The sequence below is a fragment of the Lepisma saccharinum genome, chromosome 2, assembly GCF_977018435.1.
Source record: "Lepisma saccharinum chromosome 2, izLepSacc3.1, whole genome shotgun sequence".
Taxonomy (NCBI): Eukaryota; Metazoa; Arthropoda; class Insecta; order Zygentoma; family Lepismatidae; genus Lepisma; species Lepisma saccharinum.
This window is the reverse complement of record NC_139230.1, coordinates 38422707-38449055: the sequence shown is the minus strand read 5'-3', so window position 1 is coordinate 38449055 and position 26349 is coordinate 38422707. Positions and strand designations below refer to the sequence as shown.

Genomic DNA, 26349 nt, shown 5'->3' with positions numbered 1-26349 from the left:
TGCTGATCGTTCTTTTTCAATTTAATTTATTTGTATTGCAGGCTTTATTGTACACTGTACTAGAAATTTTGCAACAAAAATTAAACGTAATGACAAAAGCTAAATAAAGTGTAAACAAGCAAAAATAATGACAAACACGAAATCAGCTGTAATGTTATTGTTCAATCACTACAATCAAAAGGCAATTGTAGAAATCTGTTTTCAGAACTCCACATCCGAAACTGTGATCATGTTTTAATAATTATTCGATGATCATAAATAAGCCTGAAAGACACTTAGTAACAATGGTAATGATTTATATTCCATTATTCCCCCAAAATTTTTGACATGTAAATTTAACAATCAAATAAAAAAATGTAAGTATTGAAATTCACTACGAATATTCTAAATATAATACCTACCAAATTTCTGTTCCACATAAACAAAGAAATTAGGATGCACGATTTCAGTGTGATATTCTTATTGCTCGAAAATATTTTACTTGTAAATCAAAGATATTAATTCAGACCTCAGACACATTTACACACACACGCACGTCACTATGTCTTTGGACTCTAGGTTTCTGGAATTGCTTTGGACAGAAAAACACGCTGCCTTCATGATTTTTCTCTCTCACGCTTCCTGCTGCAATATCATTCATCCCGGCCTCTCAACGTTACAGTTCGCGTCGGTGAGTAAATGTGTGACATGAAGCCGTGAATACTATTTTAGCTGTGTGCCACCAAAACCAGAAACTGGAACGTGAGCGGACAAAGGCTGAGAAGCTGAGATACCTTTAGCAAGGATCATAATTCTAACTAATCCAACATTATTACAGATTAACCCATTTTATGTTACATAAGAAAATAACATGAAAACCAATATCTACCAAGGAATGAAAACCTTATCTGATATTGGCCCACTAGAAGTTGCTTCCTAATTTAGTCATTACGCTCTGTCAGGCGACTTCTTCAGTATCTAATTTTATGTGCCACGTCATAAATACAAGCATTATGTGAAGAAAAAAAAAACACTTGCAAGAATTGCACCACGAGAATCACAGAGAAAAATATCCTATTCAAGTTTCCATTGCATTTAAACTTATTACATAGTATTAGGTGAGTTAAAATTTTGTCTTAATTAAAGTGGAAGGAATGGTAAACTTTCTTGAACTAGCGGTCTTAGTACTTGATATATGCTACAAAAAGAAAGCTCGAACCAATTATGAGCAATTCATCTCCACAGAAGATGGGAATAGTCATGTAAAGAATAATTTGTTCTTAATAAATTTCTTGAGAAAATGAAGTTGAGAATTCTAGGACTCAAGATTCTCGTATTCTAATTGAAAACCGCATAGATCTGATAAAACTATATTACAGTTCATTATTTTGATATCGTTACTTGTTAATTAGATCATTCTCACTCGTACTACTTGATATACCATGTGCAAAAATTTTCAGTATAAGAATACACTGAGAATAGTTGGGTATTCCTGCACTGATAAAGGTATCCTTTATAAATAAACTTCAATGAAGAATATTAAAAACTGCAATTACACTTTACAGAAGAGGACATATTAGACTGAATGTTGACTGAAAGTCAAAAGTTTCCAAGAAACAAAAGAACAACACAGTAACCAATCTAAATTAATATGGACAAATGCATTAGTAATTAATGCTACTAAAACTCATTGCAGTTTGGAAACAAGATCTCACAACTACGCTAACCAGGTGGCACAATGGAGAACCATAATTTTAAAAAGAGAGAAAATCCAGACTGCTACTATTTTGTTTTCTTTAACTGCCTAAACTCTTCATAGCCCTGATTCTGCAGACTGACCACAACGACAAAAGTAGAACTTTGCAAAAAAATAAACAAAAAGGAATTACTGCTAAAACACCGGACATGGTTCGAACATTTTTGCAACATTATTAACTTGGAATTCTAATGATGGTGTGTCGAGCTGTGAAGAGAGAATGAAATTTATCTAGTGCTTATTTTTCTTAAACCACCTTCATACTTTACAAGCTGGATCGCACACATTACCGATTCCACAAACGCTGTATATTATGTATGCATCTAACTCATTGACTAAAATGTGATCCCTACAGACAGATGATAATAGCCGAACTTCTGACAGCAGTAACAAACTTTCTGCATAACTTTAATCACCTATGTTTTTGAACTTCCCGTGTTGTTTAAAATATAATTTGTCCTCAACCCCAAAGCTGTTGAAGTGTCTAACTATACCTACCAACTGTTTCAACTAATACGAAATTTCATGATATTTTCCAATTGAAGTGAAAATTTCAACTTTAAAAAAGCTATAGAAACGTAGAAATATTACTTGACTTTACAAAACTACTTGTAACAGGTTCTGATGGAGATCTGCAAATAGCAAGATATCAAAATATTATTCATCTTATAAACTTCAAAGTACGCTGAATTTTAATTTTAATTTAAAATTTTGGGTGTGTTAGCACTTAGGCTATGTTTCATCCGTCACATTATACGGGATCCAGCCACTTACCATAACTAAAATAGCATAATTGCAGTGTCGTGTTACTAAAATGTTAAAATATTCTGACTTTAGTTAAAAGCTGAGGCTGTAAAGGGACACTCAGCAAACACAGGGACAAAAAACAGGACAACACACAAAATTACACCGTCCATAGTGCCAGTCGCCAGAGCCTCGTTCGTCTACTATGTGGAAGTGAGGTTGGCAATTGGGTGTACTACATGGAAGGTCACCCCTTACACCCCAAAAGTACGCTGAAGATTGTGCAAAGACGCTCAAAACAAAGCACACAGAAAATATAAATGCTCTCGATAATAAAATGTAAATAATAATAAATAACATTATGGTCTACTGCAAATATTATTCCTTCATCGTATATCTCAAAATGCAGCAAGCTGAGAAAGGCAATTGGCATTTCAATTCTCTGTGTTACGAAATATTTAGGATCCTTGATATCAATATATTCAATACTCAGTCTCTAAATACAGTAAATTTGATCGATAATAGCACTATCTACTATTTCAATACTTTAATATACTGGGATATTTCCTACAGATATGTCTCGAAATAAAGTATTGACGCAGGTCTGAATGTACATTTTTGAAATATAGAAATAAGGAAGAAATATTTTTTTAAAATAAAGCTGCGATTTATTTGTCAATATGAAAGAATTTACGGACATGAAAACAGTGAGTATGTGGGCCAAGGAAATGGGTGACTTTGTATACTATAAATTCAGTTGGGAACAGAGAATCATTCCAAAAATATTTCCGCCGATTTTGTTAGTCCATGCTTCTCTATTGGCCATATATACGCAGGAACGTTATCGTTCGTTGAAGGCACGTCCCTAGCAACTCAAAGAAAACACCCACAAATTATAATAATAAAAATTAATTGAGTAGAAGAGAAGACATAATACCAAACCCATCTACCACAGCGAATACTTCGTGGTTAAGTTTCTTCAATAATGAAGAACGGGAATGAACACAACTCGATACATCTTTATTAAACTATCGTAACAAGATCCCAACCTCAGATTGGCCGCTCTCCACGGAAGTAATAATGGCAAACACAAACATGCATGCCTCACTCTGGAGGCCTGGCGTCGAAGCGCGCTGTACTAACCACTGTCAACAACGTCGACTTGCTATTCTTTGCCTCTAAAGGGTACTGAACCCGAAACCCTTTAATCACAATGCAACAATGTTACAAGTACGCCATCGGAAAGGCGATTCGGCCACCGAAACGGCTCATATACAATTCTAAAATACTATATAACGTGGGTGTAGATATACTGTGCCACACATCCAATAGAAAGATTTTGGTTAAATAAAATAAAAAATCAGTATTCTTGGTTAATTTCTCTGCTAAAACCGGTAAATGCCTGTCAAAGTTTAACGCCAGACAGACATTAAAGCAATCGAAGTAAATCATCCACGCAATGATTTCTTTAAGAGGAAATAAAAATAATTTTGGAAAATTCCAGTGCACTTTCTTTGGAGCAAAATATAGGTCCACATTAAATATTTTCTTAATTTCCAATTCTTCTATTTCAGGGGAACATATTTCTGTAAGCGAATTTGTATTATACTTTTGAATCGATTCAGAGATAACATTAACCTAAATCATTACTGATTATTGCGGTTGTAACAGAATTTCTTTTGTTTCCTCAGGAACCTTTTCCTTGAAGCAATATCCGAAATTTAGTAGTACAGTACTGATACAAGTTTATGGCCTTATCGTCGATGAATGAGATATTTCTTTATGCATTCAAAGTTACTACAATCATGAAGACTAGCTCACAAATTTTGTGTGTCTTGGACAATTTACAAACTTTTGTCACACACCTGTGATACGGTCTACACTTTTAGATCAAATCTAAATCTCTAACGATCATTGATCATGGGGTACTTTATCGCTGTAAATACAAAAATTGGAAGGTTAGCATCCATATAGTTCGAACTCTACAGTGAACTGAATTATGTCATAATACCTTCCACTGCACGCAACAGGTATATGACCATACTAATTTAAGTATCAGCATCGGATTACGAAAGAAAGAAAAAAAAAAAAAAAGAAAGAAAATACGCAGCTTATATTTCAGTTATCGTCATGGTGCGCCTTTACAGATAAGCTGTTACTAATTTTACTACAGTATAATTATCCCCCACTGTCTGTTCGGAACAAAGAATTCTGTACCATTCCATTCCTATAGTCGAAAATGTGGCATTTTCTGAAACAGTGCTTAAAGAATTATGCATCAGTAATTTCATATTTTAAGTAAGCTGCTCCAAATATTTCAGTTGCTGAATATCATTCGACATTTTCACATAATTCAAACAAACATTTTGCAGTTTACTGAGATTATTGACTGCAATTAATTGTTCTTGTCGTTAGGTTTATCTTCTCGGTTTATTCGTTTACATTCAATTCCAATATAAAGACGTAGATCAGGCTTTTCAGAAAAGGAAGACAATTTGTAAATACGTGATTTATAAATAATAACGATTTCTACGCTCTGTTATTATTGTGACCTCCTAATTTTGTCCACTAAACTCTAGTTTATTTTCAAATACTTTGCACTTTTAGTGTGTGTCATTTTCTTACACAATTTATACAAATTTCTGGAATATTCACGGCGATTTCCTAATTCCATACTTCTGTAATGATATTATTTCTAAAGTCAATTATCAAGGTAAATAGAAATGGCATTCTTAATCAAGGAGATGCATTAGAATAACATTTTGTCACTATAAGTTTCATCGTTTACTATATAATTTGCCTTATTCTGAATAAACAAATGAATAAATTAGCTCAATGGAATGTTTTCTTTCTATAGTATGTCCACAAATACCTAAATGGCAGTCGACAGTAGTTTAAAACAACAAATTATGGTAACAAATGTTTGATTGTATCATTTTGTTTTGTGATGAAGAGAAATATCAATATAAATTGTCACAAAAGATTTCGTACAGCTAATTCTCATACTACAGTAATTACAAGTGACGACAGAATTGAGTATCCATACTCTGATTACAATATATTTTCTTGTGATAATAGTTAATATTCATTCAGTAATTAAAGATCGTAAAAAATTGCATATAATTTCATTATCTTTAAACCAAAAAACATGAAATGGTTAAATTGGCAATTGTGTCGAAAACAAGCATTATATATATATAAACAATCCTGATTTGATTTATCTTGCATTAGTTGACTGTGTTGGCAAAGACTACCAAACATAATTATCTCTTAAGCCTCTTGAGCAATTCAATTTCGTTTTCTACGAGGGTTACTTCTTTTCCATCAGCCACTTCTAAATTAAAATACATATGACTACACTTTCGACAGATCTTTCCAATTTAATTAATAACAATTTAATTTTAATGCTATTGAAATGTCCATGTTCATCCACAAAAATATATCACATCTGTGTGCTTGATCATCTTTCACTTTTCATGGTCCTTCAGTGTAAAAAAAACTTCTGTTCATATTAAAAAATTGTTGCAATTGCAGTGAGATATTTTCTTTGTTACCTGTTTCATATGTTGTAAGTTTACTGGAATAATTAAATAATTATATAAAAGATTTATATTTATTCCAATTCAAATAATATTTTTTCTAGATGTAAAATTGTTCCTTGGTTTTCAGACAGTTTCATTTCTATCACTATACGAGAAAAAATTCCAAACTAAGATAGTTTAATTCCTTCCAGTTTGCAGTAAACAATATCCGTTACAAAAGTCTTTGTTGTATTCTATCTTTCCAATGATACCGCGTTTCAAGAATTCTCTCACTTCGCAATTCTAGTAATTAATTTCATTAAGATGTTCGATAGCTAACACCACATCTTCAATCAATTACCAACTGGATGAAATGAAATTATAAAATTGCCGTAACAGGATGCAATCTGAGTAAAACATTCCAAACTGATATTTCAGATATTTACAGCTCAGGATCATAACTTATCATCAGAACGTGTTAACAATCACTGAATATACACAGCAGATCTAATGATGATCCATGAACTAGCTTATAAAAAAGGTGGGATTGCATTAGTGCAGTATCTGAGTAGGACCCTTTCACCCTTTTATTTCTCTTAATGCCATCTTTCACATGAAACAATATTAGTTTTTTTCAATTAAATAGTTATTTAACTGTCATGTTTTTCATCACATAGTCTAGTGTAGAGCAGTATACATTTTATCTGCAGTTTGTATTTAAGAAAACAATATATATTTTTTTTTACTTAAGTGTATGGAGCGAACTCCATTTATGACATGACGAAGACTTCACCTGACCGAGCGTAAATGACTTCGCACACAGCTTCAATGCTGTTTGTTTGAAACCAAGTAAGTATCTACATATTCCTTGGATGTATATACTTCATTTGAAATTCTATCTTGTCCTCAAGTCGGAAAATTTTGATCATATAGATACGAGTCTTGTCTTACCCAGCACCTAATACAGCCAGAACTGGGCGTTTCTTTCGTCTTGAATTCCGTCGCACTTACCTGGAAGGAAGATTAAGAAAGTCGTTAGAATAAGTTGAATAAGCTGCAACAAAATTGTATGTACAAAATAAACATCGTATCAATCTACCCTTGACTTGTTGGCCTGCTTCACACATTACTTCTACTACTTGGATAGTCTCGAAAAACATAGTTGCAAGTATTGTACACCATTGTATTGCTATTGGCTCATATTTTGGATGCTTATTTGCATACTTTCAAGGTCCAAGCCCTTTTTTTTTTTTTTTTTTTTTGTGGGCAGTGGAGTGTGTTGTTGGTACGTTGTGGTATTTTCTGAAAATTAATGAATACTCTGACTGCAGTGATAATGCACCTAATGTAAAAAACAGTTCAACACAAAATAAATCTATGAAACCTGGGTGAACCACTTAGGGGATTCTTGTCCTTCGTACCCAAGTGAAAAATATAGTGTGATGACTTCAGCTCTGTACAGAGACTCATAAAGAAGTCCTGTTCCATGTCTACTGGCTAACGTGAAAATTTCAACACCACCACCACAATATAATTACTGTTGACTTGAAATTAATTATGCAGAAAATAGAAGAGGATACACAAATGCCATAGCATACAGTAAAACAATCTGATTGACCTTTTATACGTGAGAAAACTTTTGGCAGGATGGATTCCTGAATATGGACACGTGATATGAAGAGACAGCTGATGGTCAGTTCTCGGGAGTTGTTGAACAAGATTGAGCGTCATCCAGATGTCATTGACAGTAAGCAGCAATGGATGATACATGGATCCATCGCTTCAGTCCAGAGACAAGAGGACAATGTTATGAGTTGAACACAGTTTCCACCAGCAAATTCCACACCCAATCTAGTGCGGGGAAAATCTTCAGCGATGCTGATAGAATTCTCATGATCGACTCCTGGCCTCGTTAACAATCAATCACTTGTGACTATTGCGCCAACTGGATGGAAATGTTGCATGAAGCTACTAAGGAGAAGAGGCAAAGTGTTGCCCACAGGTTGCTGTCGAGACTGCTTCCAAAAATTATATTGGTTTCGAGATGCTGCATCATTCACACTGTTCACCTGACATGCCCCAAGTAAGTTTTACATATTCGTCAGTTTTAAACATTCCTTGCGAGGGAAAAAAATTGAATGTGCTGCTGACGCCGATGTAGTGTCTGCAGTGCAGTTGAGTAGTATTTAAACATAAAGGATGGGGGGGGGGGGTTTAAGGTGTTAAAATTACCAAGCGCCGGTTTTCTGTGTATGTTGAGCTCAAGAAAGATTAAAGATATAAATAAAAAAATATCCATAGCACTGTTACTTTTTTTCTGGCCTAGGCCTATTGATCCATGCTCGTATAATATTCTTGTATACCGCGTTTGTTAGAACCTGTCCAGTTTCCCGCGCTAGCAATCGCTCGACAGTTTCGGTGCCAATGAGAAAAGATGAAAAAATCGTCTGCTGGGCAGCGAGGAGCGAATGGAAGCCAGAAGAGAGGCGCTTACGTAGACGCTGTTGCGACTTTGCGTATTTTAATTGGCTGCCTGGCTTTGACTTTCCCCAGCACGGAGAAAAGCCAGCGATCAGCTAGCGCGGGAACCGGGAAAGGTTTACAAGGCTTACAGTATAATTCAAATAATAATAATAATAATAACAACAGGGGGAATATATTTTTGTTGTTGTATAATTACTCTTTATGACGAATTTTCTTCTATATTCTATCTAAACGTCACTTGTTCTGTCCATACCATGGGAAATGTAACTAAAGCAGATTTTATCAGAATCGTATCATGGTATCTGCAGGCTGTCGATGTATTATACCCATATTCTTCAATGATCAAATTATTTTCTCAACTATTATTGTAAATACTTATTAGCATTTATATTCGTTTGTGGCAGATTTTTTGTAAGGATTCACAAGACGATTCTCCCCTAAAGCGTAATGACTGATTCCTTGTTCGATCCCTGCTGGAGGATCATTACACAATGATCAGGAACCCACTTCGAACTGTAGATCCAGTCCCGATTAGACTATCTGAGCTCAAAGGGAATTTTAAACAAATTCAAGAAACAAGATAAGACAGAGGCAACCGAAATTTGCTGTCTTGTATTCCTGATATCAATTCCGTGTATTTTTGTTAGTTTACGTCGCTTATCTGCACCTTTGACTAATCGCGACGAAGGAATATGAGTAAAAAACAGTAAAGTGCTCCCCTGTGCATAGCACTACGCCATGAAGGCGTATAGGGGGTGTGGGGGTAACGCCCCACACTTTCTTGATCCGGTCGTGAGTGGGGGTGATGTGATCAGCATCACGCCCCTGACCGCCTTTACACCCCAGGGTTTCCCCCAGGTACCCATGTTATTCGACGCTGGGTGGGCGCCGGGGCCGCTTCCACCGTTAGAAAAGTTCCCGGATTTGAACCGGCCGGGGATCGAACCCGGGACCTTTAGCATGGTAGTCAGACGCGTTACCGACTGAGCCACCGCGGCCAACTATGAATATGAATGACTTGATTACTACAGGGTGAATCAGAAGTCCCTTACCACCCCTTGTAAAATCCGCAGTGATGTATTTTCATGGAATTTGATATGGGCGATACATAATACGCCTAGGGGGACAGCTTTTGGAGTATGTCACGCGGACGGCCGCCATCTTGGTTCCGCCATCTTGAATTCAACTTTTTTATTTAAAATGATAGTTGTGTCATGTGATAGATGACCATAGGCTAGAATTTCGTCAGGATGTAAAATCTAAAATCATATTTTATCTAACTTCATTTGGTGAAAAGTTATTGGCAACTGAAAGTTATGTTTACCTGTTTGTTGCAAGTGCTGAACCATACCGTTAGCAACTGAGGAACGTATCGAGATCGTCAAACTGTGAGGTGGGATAAGTGTCGGTGCAGTGGCTGTGGATTTCAACCTTCGTCGTCCAGAACGTCACCCTGTGTCACATGTTGCAGTGACACAGCTATTAACCAAATTCGAGGAGACGGGCACGGTCTTGGACGGACCGCGGACAGTCACGGATGAAGCAACAGCTACGGCAGTGCTGGCCTCCTTCTCGACGTCACCACAGCGAAGCACACGTCGTATAGCAATGCCATGTGCTATGAGTCACACTTCAGTGTACCGGGTGCTACAGAGACACAAGTGGCATCCGTATAAGGTGCAAATGCAGCAACACCTCTCCGAGGACGATCCAGATCGCCGCGTGCAGTTTTGCGAGTGGGCTATCGCGCAAGTACGGCTAAATCCAAACGTCGCTATGCAGATACTCCATTCCGATGAAGCGAACTTCTACGTAAATGGGGAGGTGAATAGGCAAAACATGCGCTATTGGTCGCCTGACAACCCCGCATGGAGAGATCCCTCCAAATTGACCGGTGCAGGGAAGATTATGGTGTGGGCAGGCATATGGGGAATACGGATAATCGGTCTTTTTATTTCATTCAAGGAAATTTAAATGCGGAACGATACCTGGGGATGCTACAGGAACTGATACTGCCAGCTCTGATGTCTGAAGATGGTACATATCTCAGGTCTTTTCAAGAAGATGGTTCGCCTCCCCATTATGGCGTCCAGGTGCTTCAGTACCTGGATGAACAATTTCCTGGGGCATGGGTTGGTCGACGTGGACCCGTTGAAAGGCCTGCCCGATCACCAGACCTAATGCCAATGGACTTCTACCTTTGGGGACACGTTAAGGGTATGGTGTAAAAATTCGTGATCTTCGTCATCTGGAACAACGTATCATGGCTGCCTTTGAGCAAATTTCACCAGATACCTTCCTCGGTGTCGACAGACATTGGGAGAAGCGTCTGCACACGTGCATTGCCCAACACGGACAACATGTGGAGCACATTCTGTAACAGGTAAACATCACTCTCAGTTGCCAATAACTTTTCACCAAATGAAGTTACAGGAAATATGATTTCAGATTTGACATTCTGACGAAATTCTAGCCTATGGTCATGTATCACATGACCCAACTATCATTTTAAATAATAAAAAAGTAGAATTCAAGATGGCGGAACCAAGATGGCGACCGTCAGCGTGACATACTCTAAAAGGTGTCCCCCTAGGCCTATTATGTATCGCCCATATCAAATTTCATGAAAATACATCAGTGTGGATTTTACAAGGGGTGGTAAGGGACTTCTGATACATCCTGTAGATGAAATTGAAGAGACACCCAAAGAGGATGCTGAAGACAAGGCTCGGACCGCGGATCAAAAGTCGACCACTTAACGCGTTGGACAAAACAGACTTCAAATATATTTTGCTATTTTTACTAACACTGCAAGATGTCCACATCATGAAGCTCTAAGAAATCACTTGCAACATAGTTCAGAAATCCTTTAATGCATATCAAACTCTAGGTGACGTGTCTAATTCAAAAACAAATTAATCCTATGGTAATTGCGTTTAGGAACTAGCAAGACATTTCTCTTCTACGTCAAGAATTCGTACCAAGTATTAACAGGCTTAACGCCAATCAGTAAGTAGTCTGGCGTCCATATTTCCTAAATAAACTTAATTTTGTAGCAAATCACTGAAAACAATTGTGTTCATACATCAATTAAAAAAACTGAAGAAATGAAATATCCAAGTAAGTATGATATTAGTACATAAAACATTCAACCTGAAACTGTTCTGATGGATGAAATAGACAGGCGCCCGTGGGTCAAAGACGGGGGAGAAACAAAGTTAATTTATACGTGACGGCGGGAAAGCGAGAGATGGTGTGAACGTAAATTAAAATTCATTTCCATGCAGAGTTCTATTACAAAGTCTAATCGGACAAGGAGTAAATCAGAGCAGCCATTCTGACTGGCAGATGAAATAAATGGGACAGTCAGGATGTCCCTGAATTGCATTCTTCACCAAGAGCTATTCCGTGCGCCCTTCCTTTCTCGCTGCTCTCGGCGGACGACAAAAGCACTTACACATAAAGGGCCAGAAACATAAAAGACGACATGGTGCTTCGGTACATAGTTCGCGTCACGAGAGAAAGAAATATTATTTACTAATACCCGAAGAGTCTCAGTTTTTATCATGGACAGCATTTTTTATTCGTGTTCTTTCCTTCTACTCTATCACCTGAATCCATTCTATTTCTAACAAACACCTTGTTCGACAAGACATTTTTATTCCAAAAGTTAAATTCTGTATCTCAACAGCAAACTGGGCTACGTTTAAGTTTGAAATTGTCTACTTAAAAGGAACGCAATTAAAAAGCATACAGTGACTAGCCTACTGTATATAGTTGGATTGAACAAACCATAGTATTGAAAAATAAAATAAAGTATTCGAAAATATTTTTATAGTTTTCACAGTTTTCACATATGTTAATACATTTGCACCTAATCTTATCATACGAAGTTGCCAGGAAAGTTTGGAGACGTTGTACACTGAAAATGTGGAAATGTGAAATTTTATGCACAATACACTCCTCACAATGATGGAAAAGGTTCACAAAATGGTTGAAAGTCATGTCAAGGAAATTTTGTATTCCTAGTCATTAGCATGTCGCATTGTAGCCGGGTTCGAATCCTAGTGCAGGCACATTATACTGTGGTTCGGATCCCACTTGAGACTACTGGTCCATTCCAATCCCGATTAGCATGTCTGGGCATGAAATGGACTTGAATAACTTTTGCTAGTTTTCACCCAATTCGAGCCCCTTTTCCATCTATTTATTATATTGCGCCAGTCCTGATATGGTTGATATAATTAACGTCACCAATTTGCACCACTGGATAAACCATACCGGAGAAGGACTGTGTGAAATGGCATGCAAGAAGGTGGAAACGTACGAGGCCTTTCTTAAAGTTAACATCCTAGCTTCCGTCTGGAGTGACTTAAGGTAAAAGCATGTTACTCAGTTGTGAGTTGAGTTGTTTTAAGTTCACTTTATGCACAGTAAGGCTAATCGGGACTGGACCTACAGTTTTTAAAGTGGGATCCGAACCACTTGTGCCTCCACCGGGTATCGAACCCGGGACCCCTTGATTACAAGGCAATGACGCTACCACTGCGCCATAGGGGAGGCCCACATGTTACTCAGGATCGTCAGGCTATGTGTAATATACTATGTAAATAAGGACATAACTTGGACTAGTTTCAGTGGTCTAAATAAATGTAAAATAACATTTGTACAGTAATAGAAAATATTATAAGATTTAAAGTGATAAACCCTTCATCTTACATGCGCATCATACAAAGAAAATACAATTATTATATGTATAAAAACGCAATAATTAGAGAAAAATATCACAACCTGATCAATCATAAACTACCAAAAGGTCATAAAAAAAAAACTCGTACGTAAGAGAGTATCCTTGACTATTTGTGCCCCCTATTTTTCTTGTTATTTTTTTTGTAAACTTCCTCGTTATTGTCATTGTTGTTAAATTTTTATCAGGCTAAATTCACCCAAATTAAATAATTCCATTGGTGGAGAAAAGATATAGGAGAAAATAACGAAAAGGTCAAAAAGACAAGGTTAAAAACGCCACACGGACTATATTGCATAAAGATAGGATAACCCCGACCTGTACTTGATGGTCCCACTATGTTGCTGAATTGTTAGTGACGTGTATAATCGCATCCTCAGGTTTTGATGATTCAAGCTTTAGCGAGTTGCGTAATTACTGAAAGAGTGAACGATACTTCATTTTCAATTGGTTTAGGAAAGGAATCTCTGGATACCCATTATGCACATGGATCTTCATTGAAGAAGTGAACACCGCATGTATATGTGAGCATGAAACAGCAACTGTCAACTTATGCAGTTCTGTTGGGGGAAAAATAATTCAAAGTGCGTATCGTTCATCTCAACATAAAAGTCGAGAAATGCTTTTATCAAAGAACATCTACGATATCTATTTTGGCAAGGCGGGGTAAGTATCTGGTATCGTTACAGAAACGTCTCGATTCCTAATGATATCCAAGTCACACATCACTGCTTGTAGGCCACTTTTTGACTGCTCATGTAATAACCGTCGTGCCCTGCCCACCTTACTCTCCTGACTTGGGTCCTGCGGACTATTTTCTGTTTTCCCACTTGAAAAAAAACTTGAAATGACGTCATTTTCCAAGTGTAGACAAAATTCAGCAGAACGGGACAACACAGATGAGAGCTATCCCCAAAAACGCGTTCCCTTCTGCAGTGGCAGAAACGATGGGAGCACTACATTGCAAGCATGGGGAAGTACTTTGAAGGGAACAAGGACGTGTAGTGTTGGGGTAATAAGGTTTGTATTGCAAAAGTCCGGTCTTTTTTTAACAACCCACGTATCCTTATCCATCAGTGAAATATAACACCACAAGAAGCACTTTCGTTATCGTCTTTCCTTGGTATATGTATCTGTATCAAAAAAATGGCATATTTATTTTATCAACAAGAAACATTGTTTTTACCCAATAGTGATTGTGAAGCACAGTTACATTAGAGCTCACATGGATTTTTTCATACAAAAGCTTGAAGGAAGAGAAAAAGATGGGAAGGAGAATCGAAAATGGAAACATAAGGTATTAAAACACACATTGGTATGGATTAGTAGTTCATTAAGCATCCCCTAGACATGATTCTTCTATTTACTTATAAAGTTATGAGTTATTATTTAATACCCCATGTTTCTAATGGTAATGATGATGTAGTCTAATAGCAAACCTAAATGGACAATTTTCATGGTATTTTAGTTTTGTAACATTATGTAGAAACAATTAATATATTTTTTTATCAGAATGACTTGTGAAATTACGAATAAACCCGATGTATGTTATCAACAGATAATAAGTGATTCGTGGAGTTGTTTTAATTTTTTTACTGAAAGTTTCAAATTAACTAACTCCATATTTGTTCATTATCACATACAAGTTATGAATTTAACAAAGTTACTGAACAAGAACATACCTAAATGTTTTCGTGTGTTCTAACAGCATCCCATGGTGCAGTGGTTTATATATTGCGTTGCGCTGCAAAGCCAGGGGTCCTGAATTCGAATCCCAGGTAAAGACTTTGTTTATTCATCATCGCCGCAATTAATCTACCGAGCTAGAGAGCGACGTAAAATAACGAACAATACAAATAAAATATTCTATTTTGGCTGTTTCTTTTTATTTTTCTCTACCCTGCTGATGTACACATCGCTACCTGCTCACTTTTCTCCGTTGTGAAAACGATTCGGCATTGTCAACGGTTATTTTACGACGCTTCTCCACCTTTTGTGTTAATCACGACGATAAAGATGCACGAAGTTGAATGACTGATTGATTTGGTTTATTTAACAGCGATTTTCACTTTTGACTCCCAAAGAACATCCATGCCAAAACCGGGATTCGAACCAGGGACCCCTGGCGTCGTAGCGCGCTGTGCTAACTCCGCCACGGATGTCGGAATGATGCATGAAGTGGCCGATGGAATAACACGATGATACAACCAAGCCTTAACCTGGAATCAAACCAGGGACATCTGGCTTCGCAGTGCGTTACGATGACCACTCCACCGTGGAGGCTGACGCGTGATCATCCGATGGCAAAATTAATAACAATAATTAGTCGCATTTGTCATCAGCGAGGGCGGAGTGATACAGTCATCGTTTTTGCCAGAGGATTCCACAAGCACTCCGCACACCTTCGAGTCAACTGACACCTCCGAAGCCAAGGGATTCTCAATCGATCACTGCCATAATAGATGGAACCCAATGTGATCTAGGGATCCATCGATCTTCTCTCCAACTGATTTATCGATGCGTTCCTTATCGTGGGGATTCTAAAATTATCCGCTGGAGAGCTTGCCATCGAACAATTTACTCTGTCAGCACGGCACGCACAACTACATATTTTCGTGCATATAATGGACACAAGTAGAAGACACATTAGTATTGACATCTCCCTTACGCCGGTTTTGCCTCTAACGTGATTATTACGGAAGATATAGCGGCCACTTTTCAAAACCTCTTCCCTTCAGGTCAATACCACTTACGCTTCCCAACAGAGAAGGATTAAGAGCTATTAGCGTCCGAAACAGAATGATCAACGAAAGAAATGACCTTCAACTTCCACGTTAGAACAATCATCACAATGTGCGGACGACCACGAAGGGTACTAAATCTTATTTATTTATGCTGAATTGCTCTTCACTTGTAATATTTCAATATTGACAAACTTTTAGGGCAGTTGTGTTTAAGCTTGCTTAAATCACCGTAAGCAGAAAGCTAAAAAAAGACAAAACCGCCTGTCTTTGGACAGTAATGGCGGCAGCGTTGTTAGATGTGTCTTTATACAAGGCTGTGACGATTAAAAGCAGAATTTTCGATATAGATGCATGGATTTATTGTTCTATCTTCTCGATTATTCAATCATCTTTTTTTGTTCCGATTCGGAGCAATTGGGCAGGATTAAATGTGTGAAAAACTAACAGACGAGTCAAGGGCCGGCGGAAGGGGGGCAAATCATGTCACCGTCCAGAGCGGCAAATTTTCCGGGCGGCAAAATTTGAAGAGAAGAAAAAAATAAGCCTACTGAAAACTTGAAAGTTATAATATAATATTGTATTATACATATAACTTGGAAGCTAATATATGCCAACACACCGTTTTGAAGGAACATATCAGTAGTCTCACTTGAAAATCACCGAGTGTCACAAGGGGGGAAGCAGATTCGATGCCTTAACTCCGTTGAGATATCAAGTGAGAGAGGCCTATGATACGCTCCTTCAAATAATTGACGACAATAAAACTGTCCAAATGGTCGCACATGAGGCTCAGTGTATTGCAAACCAGTTGTGTGGCTTTACATTCCTTTGCTCACTAGTTATCTGGTATGACTTTTTACTCCACGTAATGTAATGAGCAAATGTCTTCAAAACATTAATCTACGATGTATTAGATGCTGTTATATTTCTTGGAAATACATCAGCGCTTTGAAAAAAGCAGGAGTGATGAAAAATTTCAAAGCTTCTTAGACGCCACTTGGCAGCCTGGCAGGGCCTCCCTCCCTCAACTCGTGGAGGCGTCGGGGGGCGGCGACCTGTGAGTCCCGGTTGATGAGAAATAATTGGCTTCGAATTTAGATATAGATGATCCAAAGGTAGGAAACATTGTACAGGGCCGAAAGAAGAAGCAGTTTCAGTATGACGAAACTTTGAAGATCCACAAAAACTGTACAAAGATGATTTTTATGACGAGGTCCTAGACGATTATTTTAACTCTAAGAGAAAGATTTGGGCAGCTTAAACATTATAGTGAATTTTCAATTTATTTTATGATACTAGTATGCATAAAGACATGCCATCTGATTTTTTCTTAGAAAAGTGTAGAAAACTCCCGGAATGTTAACACATGAAGGCTACTGGATTAAAAGATGAACTAAAAGTGTTTTCCGCTATAATAAAACAATTACACCAAAGGAGACCTTAAACTGATAAAGGGTCATGATTTTGCACGTAAATGTGAGTGTAGAACTTCGATTTCATTATTAACTTTGTCAGTAACCATGGCAACTGGCGTTCAAAGTTTCTTTTTTTTTTTGGAAATTAAGGCTAATAAAAATACTATCTTCGGTCAATCATGTCTGAAACACGCTTGTTTCCATTTTATGCTAGATAGCGTTATACGAAAAATAATATTACATGCAAAGGTAAAGTTCCCTGTGCATATAGCACCATGTCATCAAGGCACATTTAGAGGATGAGGGGGTAGGGCCACACACATTCTCGATCTCGGCCATTTTGGAGGTGATGTGATCAGCACCACTCTCCGGACGCCTTTACCTCGGAGGGTTGCCCCCGCTTTATGTGGGGACAACGCAGGAAAGAATTCAGACCTCAGATCACCCACGCGGAGATCTGGGAATATTACATGTAATTCTTTTAAAAATCCAATCATGTAACACAACGGTAAACATATGAAGTCAAGCCTTCATTTCTTTCCTAATACTTGTTACATTTAAGATACGTAAGATACGTTTAAGAGAGGGAGAGAGAGAACGAGAGAGTATTCATAAAATATAAGAATAATCTAAAATTCGTGTTGCACTTTTTAAAGTTTATCTGTGGTCGAGCGAGATATCCTTTTGTGCTTAATAGTATCGAAATGGCGTAACAAGTCTCATTATTTATTTTATAGTTTGATGTTTTGCTTAAGAACATATTGATTTTCAATTTCCCGTTGCTGCGTAATGACGAGGAGGGAGGGGGGTTCAAAAGAGAGGGGCATCTGCTGCCACCGCCCAGGGCGGAAAAATGACTAGCGCCGGCCCTGGACGAGTCATGCCTTATAGAAATTTGATTTCGCTTGATAGCCAATCACTAGGTGGATGATTTTTCTGCATAAATGCATGCTAATTTTTCCATCATAAGTATTCGACATCTTTAAACATGCAAATTAGTTTCGTGAATTTGGACCACTTTGGCTAATTTTGAGGTGTAGGACCATTTGAATTCATATAATTGCATATATTATTGGGTATTTTGTAAATTAAAATTACAATCAAAGAGTTCTCAGTATGGCAGACTCAATATTGTTGTTGGCCAAACTTTATTTGGGTGTGTCATCACTTTAGGTGTTTGACCTGTTTATAAGATATGGGGCACATATCAAAAAGCAACAGCAACATCAAATGACTCATAATAGTGTTAGGACAAAGTACAGGGCGAAGAGTTTTTGAACTATCATCAACAGTACGAACAAGTCTACAATTTAAAATGTACACGAAGCCCAAGATAAAAATTAAGGGTGTATATTAAAGGTGGCCCACACATAGATTATGTTGGTTATTTTCCAGCCTCCCGATGGCGTGGTGCGTACAGCTGTCGTCTTGCAATCAAGGGGTCTCGGGTTCGAATCCCGTTAGAGACACAGTGGTTCGGATCCCACGATAAGTCAAGTCTCGATTAACCCATCTGGGCATAAAGTAGATTGAGATGTTTTTCCCGGGTCCTTTTGTGCAGTCACCAGATACCATTTACCCTGTTTTATGTTGTATCTGAGTATGCAGAGAAGAAGACGATACTCTGGATGTGCCATAAAAAGATTAAAAAAAACTTTGCATCTGGAAATAATGCTGCTTAATATGTGGAACGACATTCCTGAAGTTTATTTCTTGTAAGATAATTGCAAGGCATAGTACGTTCTTTGATAAGAATAATTAATTTTTATATATTCTCTTAATTATTATTATTATTTGGTAATCTGACCTGTTTTGGTTAACCTCAAGGTGGATTGTAATTAGGTGGCATAGATGAGAGGATAATTACAACAAACCAATTATGCTCTGTTAAGGATTCGGGACTCCAACCTAGAACCTTCGGGGTGTAGTAAACGCGCTCATTGTTGATATTATATATATATATATATATATATATATATATATATATATAAACAGTGGAACTCGTTAAGAACATAAGATACACTTTTGTCGAAAGACAAAATGAACATTGATTTCCCAGTTAAGATGTCACATCAAACATTAAGCTATTAAACCCTATTGGCAAGGTAAAATTCAATGATAATGTAACTCGTGTTCACCTTGTTACTTTTACTGGCCACTTGCCATCCCATCACTTATGTTCGACTACGTTCAGCCACTTTGCTCCATAAGAGGCAAAATAACTGACCGAACGAGATGTTCCGGTTTAACGCGAAGGATTCCTGTTCGCTACTTTCATTCTGGGTTCCTTTCAGCTGGAACTGGTGTGCTGTACACTTAATGCACAGAGGTTAGTAGAAACGGGATGATCCTCTCCCTCAGAGGATAAAGCATCACACTTTAGAATCCCGTACCGACTCTGCGGTGTAGAGTTTAGAATGATGCGCCGAGAACTGAGCTCGAATACTGCGTCATTTCTGTCATCTGGTGATAATGACGACAAAATTACTGATAAAAGATATCCAAATTATCAGATTTTGAAAGCAATGGATAATCCAGATCATCCGAATACTGGTGAACTGAAACATTAGTAATTTAAGTCTCTGGAATTCGTTTGCCCGACGCAGCAACATGTGTCTTCCATATGTCCCTATCCTGGGCAACAACAATTCACTCATGACGATCCTTATCAATTACAACTCCATATTAATATATTAATTCCATCTTCATCTTGGCTTTCATACAGGTCTCTTACCATCAGGTATATGTATAAGAATGATGTAAACTTTACTACCCTCCCCCATGCATATTACATGGCCTTCAAAATATTTCAATTTTTTGTATAAAGTGTGTGGGGGCGCGTGTGTTTGTGCTCGCATGCATGTGTACGTGGATTGCTTCTTTTAAGATAGTCAATACAGTTTACACATTGTTATGTATATACTTAAACGTCCTAATGAGAGAAAGAAATTGTTTAAGTTTCCATTTCTAATGTAAAAGTTCAAAATTCGCGCAACATTGGATTACCTATAGGTTATTTTATTTCTTTGTTTTTACGGCGGTTGAAACAAGAAAATAGTTCAATAAATAAATCAATTTGGCATATTGGACAGATTTCAATTTATATTTATCACTGCGATTCAATAAATTCTATCAACTGTTTAAACTGTGTACTTTTCGATTTTCCGCCAAGGGAAATTCCCGCCAGTTCATGGATGTTCTTTGTGCGTGTCCATTCATCAATACGAAGTAAAATAAACCAAATCAATCATTCAATATTTCGATTTTCTTTCTGCGTAATGTTCTGTTATGCATTAATACCTTGCCAATTGTGTTTGTATGCTATTTTCTCTTCATGTACACTTTCGAATAGCAGTTGCCAAATTTGTACCGATTACAATGTCTCGGTAAAATATATTTTAAAATATCTAAAATTCACTTTGAAATATATGTAGATGCAGCAGGAATGGTTTAATCTAGATACAGGACTAGTTAACGTTTCCTCACTAACGACATTTGAAATCCACAATTGTCTACACCTTCCACCCACACACATTTCTCGTAGTAGTTATTCGTGTGCTTACACACTCAGCGTGGAATTCGACATCTACCATAAGCCCTACATGTCTTGCTAGTCATGCTTTGCTGTATACGCTTGCATGCGCGATTAGTTGCGTCGTTGCTTGCCTACCATGCAATAAAGTCACAATGATTAGCTAAATACTTGACCTTGGATCCGTTAGCCTTTCACTGGACCACGGCATGCATATTAAAACAAGTTGCGATACATGCTACAGGGACTCCACAGAAAGACGTGGGTTTCTTCCTAATTTTGGTTTGCATCATTTTCACCTTTAATCATGTTCAGCATGCTAAGTTTCTTCTTTATTTCTTATCAGGATTCACTTTACCAACTAATGCATTTCCAGAATCATCGCATCATCAGTAGGATGTTTGGTGCTTCACCAATGCGATAACACCGAAAATGTTAATTGTTGCAAGATTGTGCACATATATATTTAAATATAACATTTTTAGTGCATATGAAATTGAAACTAAAATACGATAATATTTATTTTGTGACAATCTACTATCAACGTAGATACGATAAGCAAAAACAGACCGTCGCATGGCCCAGCAGAAAGCTTGCCAAGCTAAGAAACCATCATGGCATTATCACTTATTATGACCGTTGTGGTTAAAATTAAAGATAGAAACATGATATAGTACCCTAATCATATGAAATTTACATGTACAATGTATAAGGTCTTAAAGAAGCTTCACGGAAAACGTAGGTGTAAATGCGAGAGGTACATCCATTATCATCATGAAATCACTTCTTCCATATATTTTTTAAAATATAAATGTAGCCTCTACATAAGTGGGCAATGGTAGTGGTTTGAAATGGACATAAACAAATCTTGATGAACAGGAAAAAATGATTCATGTAATCTCCACTCTAATAAATCATTTGCATATTCTTCAGAACAAGGTAATTTCCTCACTCTCGTGTGATAAAAGGGAAATTTCTTTTCATACAGTAGTATATATTCCAACTTAGGGGATGATATAAATACAATTAAGAATAATGCTAAAATATTTTTCAAAACTGCTAAAGAGATAGGTTTGGAAGTTAACAAAGAGAAAACTAAATATACTTTTACAGGCCGAAACCAAGTGTTAGATAATAATCAAAATCTAATTATTGACAACAACTTGTTTGAACCAGTTTCCAAATTCAAATACTTAGGAGTAATATTAACAAATGAAAATTATATTAAAGAGGAAATAAAAAGTAGGCTTCATTCAGGAAATGCATGTTACTTCTCTATTCATAAACTTTTGTCTTCTCGTTTAATATCTAAGAAACTAAAAGTTAAACTATACAAAACAGTAATTTTGTCTGTAGTATTATATGGGTGTGAAACTTGGTCCCTTACATTGAAAGAGGAACATAAATTGAGAGTATTTGAAAATAAGATCCTTAGGAAAATATTTGGACCTAAAAGGGATAAGGAGTCAGGTGAGTGGAGAAGGTTACATAATTTAGAACTACATAATTTGTATTCATGTCCAGATATTATTAGAATGATTAAATCAAGAAGACTTAGGTGGGCAGGCCATGTGGCACGAATGGGAGAGGAAAGAGGAGTTTACAGGATTCTTGTTGGGAAACCTGATGGTAAGAGACCTGTAGGAAGGCCAAGACGAAGATGGAGGGACAACGTTGAGATGGACCTAAAGGAAATCGGAATGGATGGAAAAGAGTATCTAGATCTTGCTCAAGATAGGGACAGATGGAAGGCCTGTGTTGCTGCAGCTATGAACCTTCGGGTTTAAGAAGGCTAGAGAGTTAGTTAGTTAGTATAAATTCCAGCAAAATTAGATTTTCTTTATACTGCGAAAATTTCAGTCCGTGGCGTCTGCAGATACAACAAATACTACAAGGAAAGAAGGAGTTCGTATCCGAAGATGTTAATTATTTTCGGTCAATATCTCACTATTGTAAAATTCACTACCAAGGTAAGTAGCAATACTCTCCAGTAAAAAAAAATATTCAATGTTATAAGTAACACTGCACAACAAATTTGAAGACATTTTCTGTCCTTCAGATGAAATCATGTGATTTGGACTAAACACAGGATACAGAATTGAAGTGTGAAAACCGTATGCTTCTATCACGTATCATTTTCATTGGACAGCAACCTGATGCATGTGTGAAAGGCGTATTATAATACACTGTACGGTAAGAAAGCACAGTAACAATACCTACAAACATGACGTTGTGGAGCATTTACGCTTGTACATATCTGTAGGGGTCTCCCTGATGATAGACCAACAATAGTGAGCAAGCATACTGTCGTTCCAAACACTTTTCAAACACAGCAATGCCCTTGTGGAACCTTTCCCCATGTTCATCACTGACTGATCCCAGGTTTTTCGGGAAAAAGCCCACATGTGAGTCCAGAAAGTGTAATTTGAAGTACATGTGGCATCCCATGATATGGAATCAGTGCACCATATCACGAACAGTGATTCATATTTGTGTGCTTTGACATTACCCAGGAAACTAGAACACACCAACTTAAATGCCTGCCATGCTGAAATTTCTGGGTCAGAAAGTGTAGAATCAAACGGCTCCAATCTGTGTGCCAACAAACACACCTTCCTTAACCTTTGCCTTACTTATGTGCAGGAATTTCGTCCAGAGGTACCTGAAAGCTTGACCTTCTCGGCCTAGTGCTTTGACGAAGATTCTCAACAAACCAAGCTTGATGTGTAATGGGGCAGAAATAATTCTGATTGATTTATTATATTAAAATAACTTCTCTCTCGTTGCAGCATCCCACATTTTGTGACTTCTCAATTAGATCTCGTGATATGTTCTTGATGCCTGTAGTAGCGGCCAGTCTTTACGGACATAATGATTATCTCTGACCCGACTGTCCCAATCACAGAGGAAGCAACAGTATTTCATGTAACCTTCTTGCATACATCTTATCCTGTCATACCAATGTATAATTTCGAGCATTCATTCTTTGTAACAGAGGAGAAACACACTTTCGGCTATTGTACCTTACGCTAATTATGTAACTTTCAAATTTTGTGTTTTTGGTTAATTATACGTGATACACGGAAACAAATTGCAGATTCGTTTTTTGTCATGCACAAATACATTACATTGACACATTTTCATCTAAAGGACAAATTTCGTGTTGTGCAGTGGCTCCAAAAATTGTGTACATAGAAAAATGACAGGTGTCCGAATATAAGCTTCAAAAAATGTATTCGTGTCATTAATACGCTGAATATGAACATAAATGGTGCGCAATTTATTCAATATTCATATTCGTAAACAAGCAGTGGTACGTACCACATACATATATCGAAATTTCTCAAAGATTTCACACCTAACTATGTAGAACATCATGGCGGATATTTCAAAGACGTCTCCATAAAAATGGCATGGGCCCGTCTGTGCCTAAAACGGAGCTCTTCAGCTGATCATGTATTATTTTAAAACCATAACTACATATTTAAGAAATAACTGCATCTTATGCCACAAGTCGGAGAGTTCAAAATTAGTGAAACTGTTACACAAGCGGTCCGAAGTAACTTCGTTCTCCTCCGCGGTAGTATAAGGTAAAACACTCGCAAAGTCCTTGAGAGATGTTCTGCTAGTCTAGAATACCCCTCCTCTAACACCTGGACGGTTATTAAGAACTGTTCAGTACGTGTTGCATTCCGCGGACGTTTCTTCCCTAGTCGTCAAGATCGTGCTGCACATGGTAAACCAACTACCGGTATACCATATGCAAAACATGTATCATTACGAAAGTTCGAAGCTCGTCCTTCGCATTGTGTACAAGAAGTTCCCTATTCAAATGCACGATTCTAGTTCGGCATAAAAATACGGTGGTCGTTAAACTTCACTCAACCCAGCAGCAATTCGCCTGGATGGCAAGGCTGTGTGAAGGACTTTCAATTTTTTGTTCATCATCCTGTAATACAAGGCAATACCATTAAACTGGTTTTCTCTATGACAAACAACTTCCTCGATGGTCGGGCAACAACTCAGGAAGTAGCCAACACATGTGCTTTGGGATGCAAGATGCCACCACTCTTTCTCATGCTCCACGTTCCTGTCTTTGGCTAGTTTTGTTTGAGAATCAACACGAACGTCCACTACTCGTCCTTGAGATAAATCGAAATCTTGTTTGTCGCCAGCCTCCGTGGTGAGGTGGTTATCGTAACGCGCCACAAAGTCAGTGGTCCCTAGTCAGTGTTTGTTTTGTCCCTTTGTCTATTCCATCTTCGCGATTAACCTGCTGATAAAAAAGCGACTTGTAATAATAATAAATATATATGTGTGTGTGCGTGTGATATACACACAAAATAAACAATCAACCTTGTATATATTGTTCACAATATGTACAGTCACAGGCAATAAAAATGGGACACCTAGACCCTGAAATACTCGCTTCCCTGCAAGGCGTTACTGCGTTGCCTAAGTCTACGGCGATAAGCTGATTTTAATGGCAAATGTTGATTGATTGAATTGTTGTTTTAAGTCCACTTTATGCACAGAAAGGCTAATCGGGACTGAACCTACAGATTAAAACATAGCAAATTTTGAATGGCAACTTCTATCACCGCAGTAGAGCTACGCAACACACACAACGCCTTGCAGGAAAGCCAGTGTTTCAGGATCTAGGTGTCCCATTTTTATTGCAGGTGACTGTACCGTGCATATTCATTTCTGCATTGGCATGATCCGCAAGATCGGAATTCACTTCTAATATCCAGTCGCGATTAACCAGTCTGAACATAAAGTGGGCTTAAACTAGTTTTTAATGTGTTTCATGTACAGGGATACCCAAACCATACATATGCTGACAAACAATGAAATTGTCTAGAAGTTGAGAACATCTCTCACTCAAACGTGTGAGTTTCTGGAAAACATGAATTCATGTAGTGCAACAGATTTATGCATAGGCTGGGCCTTCAATTTAAATTCCGACCACTGTAACGTGCGCCCACGGGAAATCAAACCTGGAACCTCTTGATTACAAAGTAGCGCGACAAGTCACTTCGCTGTCGAGAAACTTTCAGTATGCCATGTGGCTCTACATTTACGACTGATTGCTATTTGTAGTAGGTATAGTAAGGAAACAAAGTGGAACGGGAGAAAATAATGTATCTTTTTTGTTGTTGTTGTTTTTTACTGTTATCGATATTCGATCTCTTTTCTCGATTTCAAAATCTTCTCCCGAAAATATTCGTGGGAAACAACCTTTTCATAATAATCAATGTGCATACGTATAAGCCCACCAACGGGGAGTTATAGTGTCACACCCTCCATTGAACAAGGGCAATATAATAATTTTGCTCCATAATTGTACCCAAAAAGGTTTCTTCAGCAGTTAAAGCTTCCACTCAAACACTTCTAGGCTAGCCTGCGTCTATAAATAAGTCAAAA

At 37.5% G+C, this 26349-nt stretch overlaps 1 protein-coding gene across 4 annotated transcripts in view; it reads right to left on the bottom strand.

Annotated features, from left to right (window-relative positions):
• The window catches only part of NfI (Nuclear factor I), a 436655-nt gene that overhangs the window by 331470 nt on the left and 78836 nt on the right, over positions 1 to 26349 (bottom strand). Inside the window, exon 1 of one of the 4 annotated variants that reach the window (XM_083117289.1) lies at positions 6952 to 6997. The exons of the other annotated variants lie outside the window; for them this stretch is intronic. The gene's annotated coding sequence lies outside the window, so the exon portion shown is untranslated. Of the gene's footprint in view, positions 1 to 6951; positions 6998 to 26349 lie in introns of those variants that run through there. 4 annotated transcript variants of the gene reach the window in all.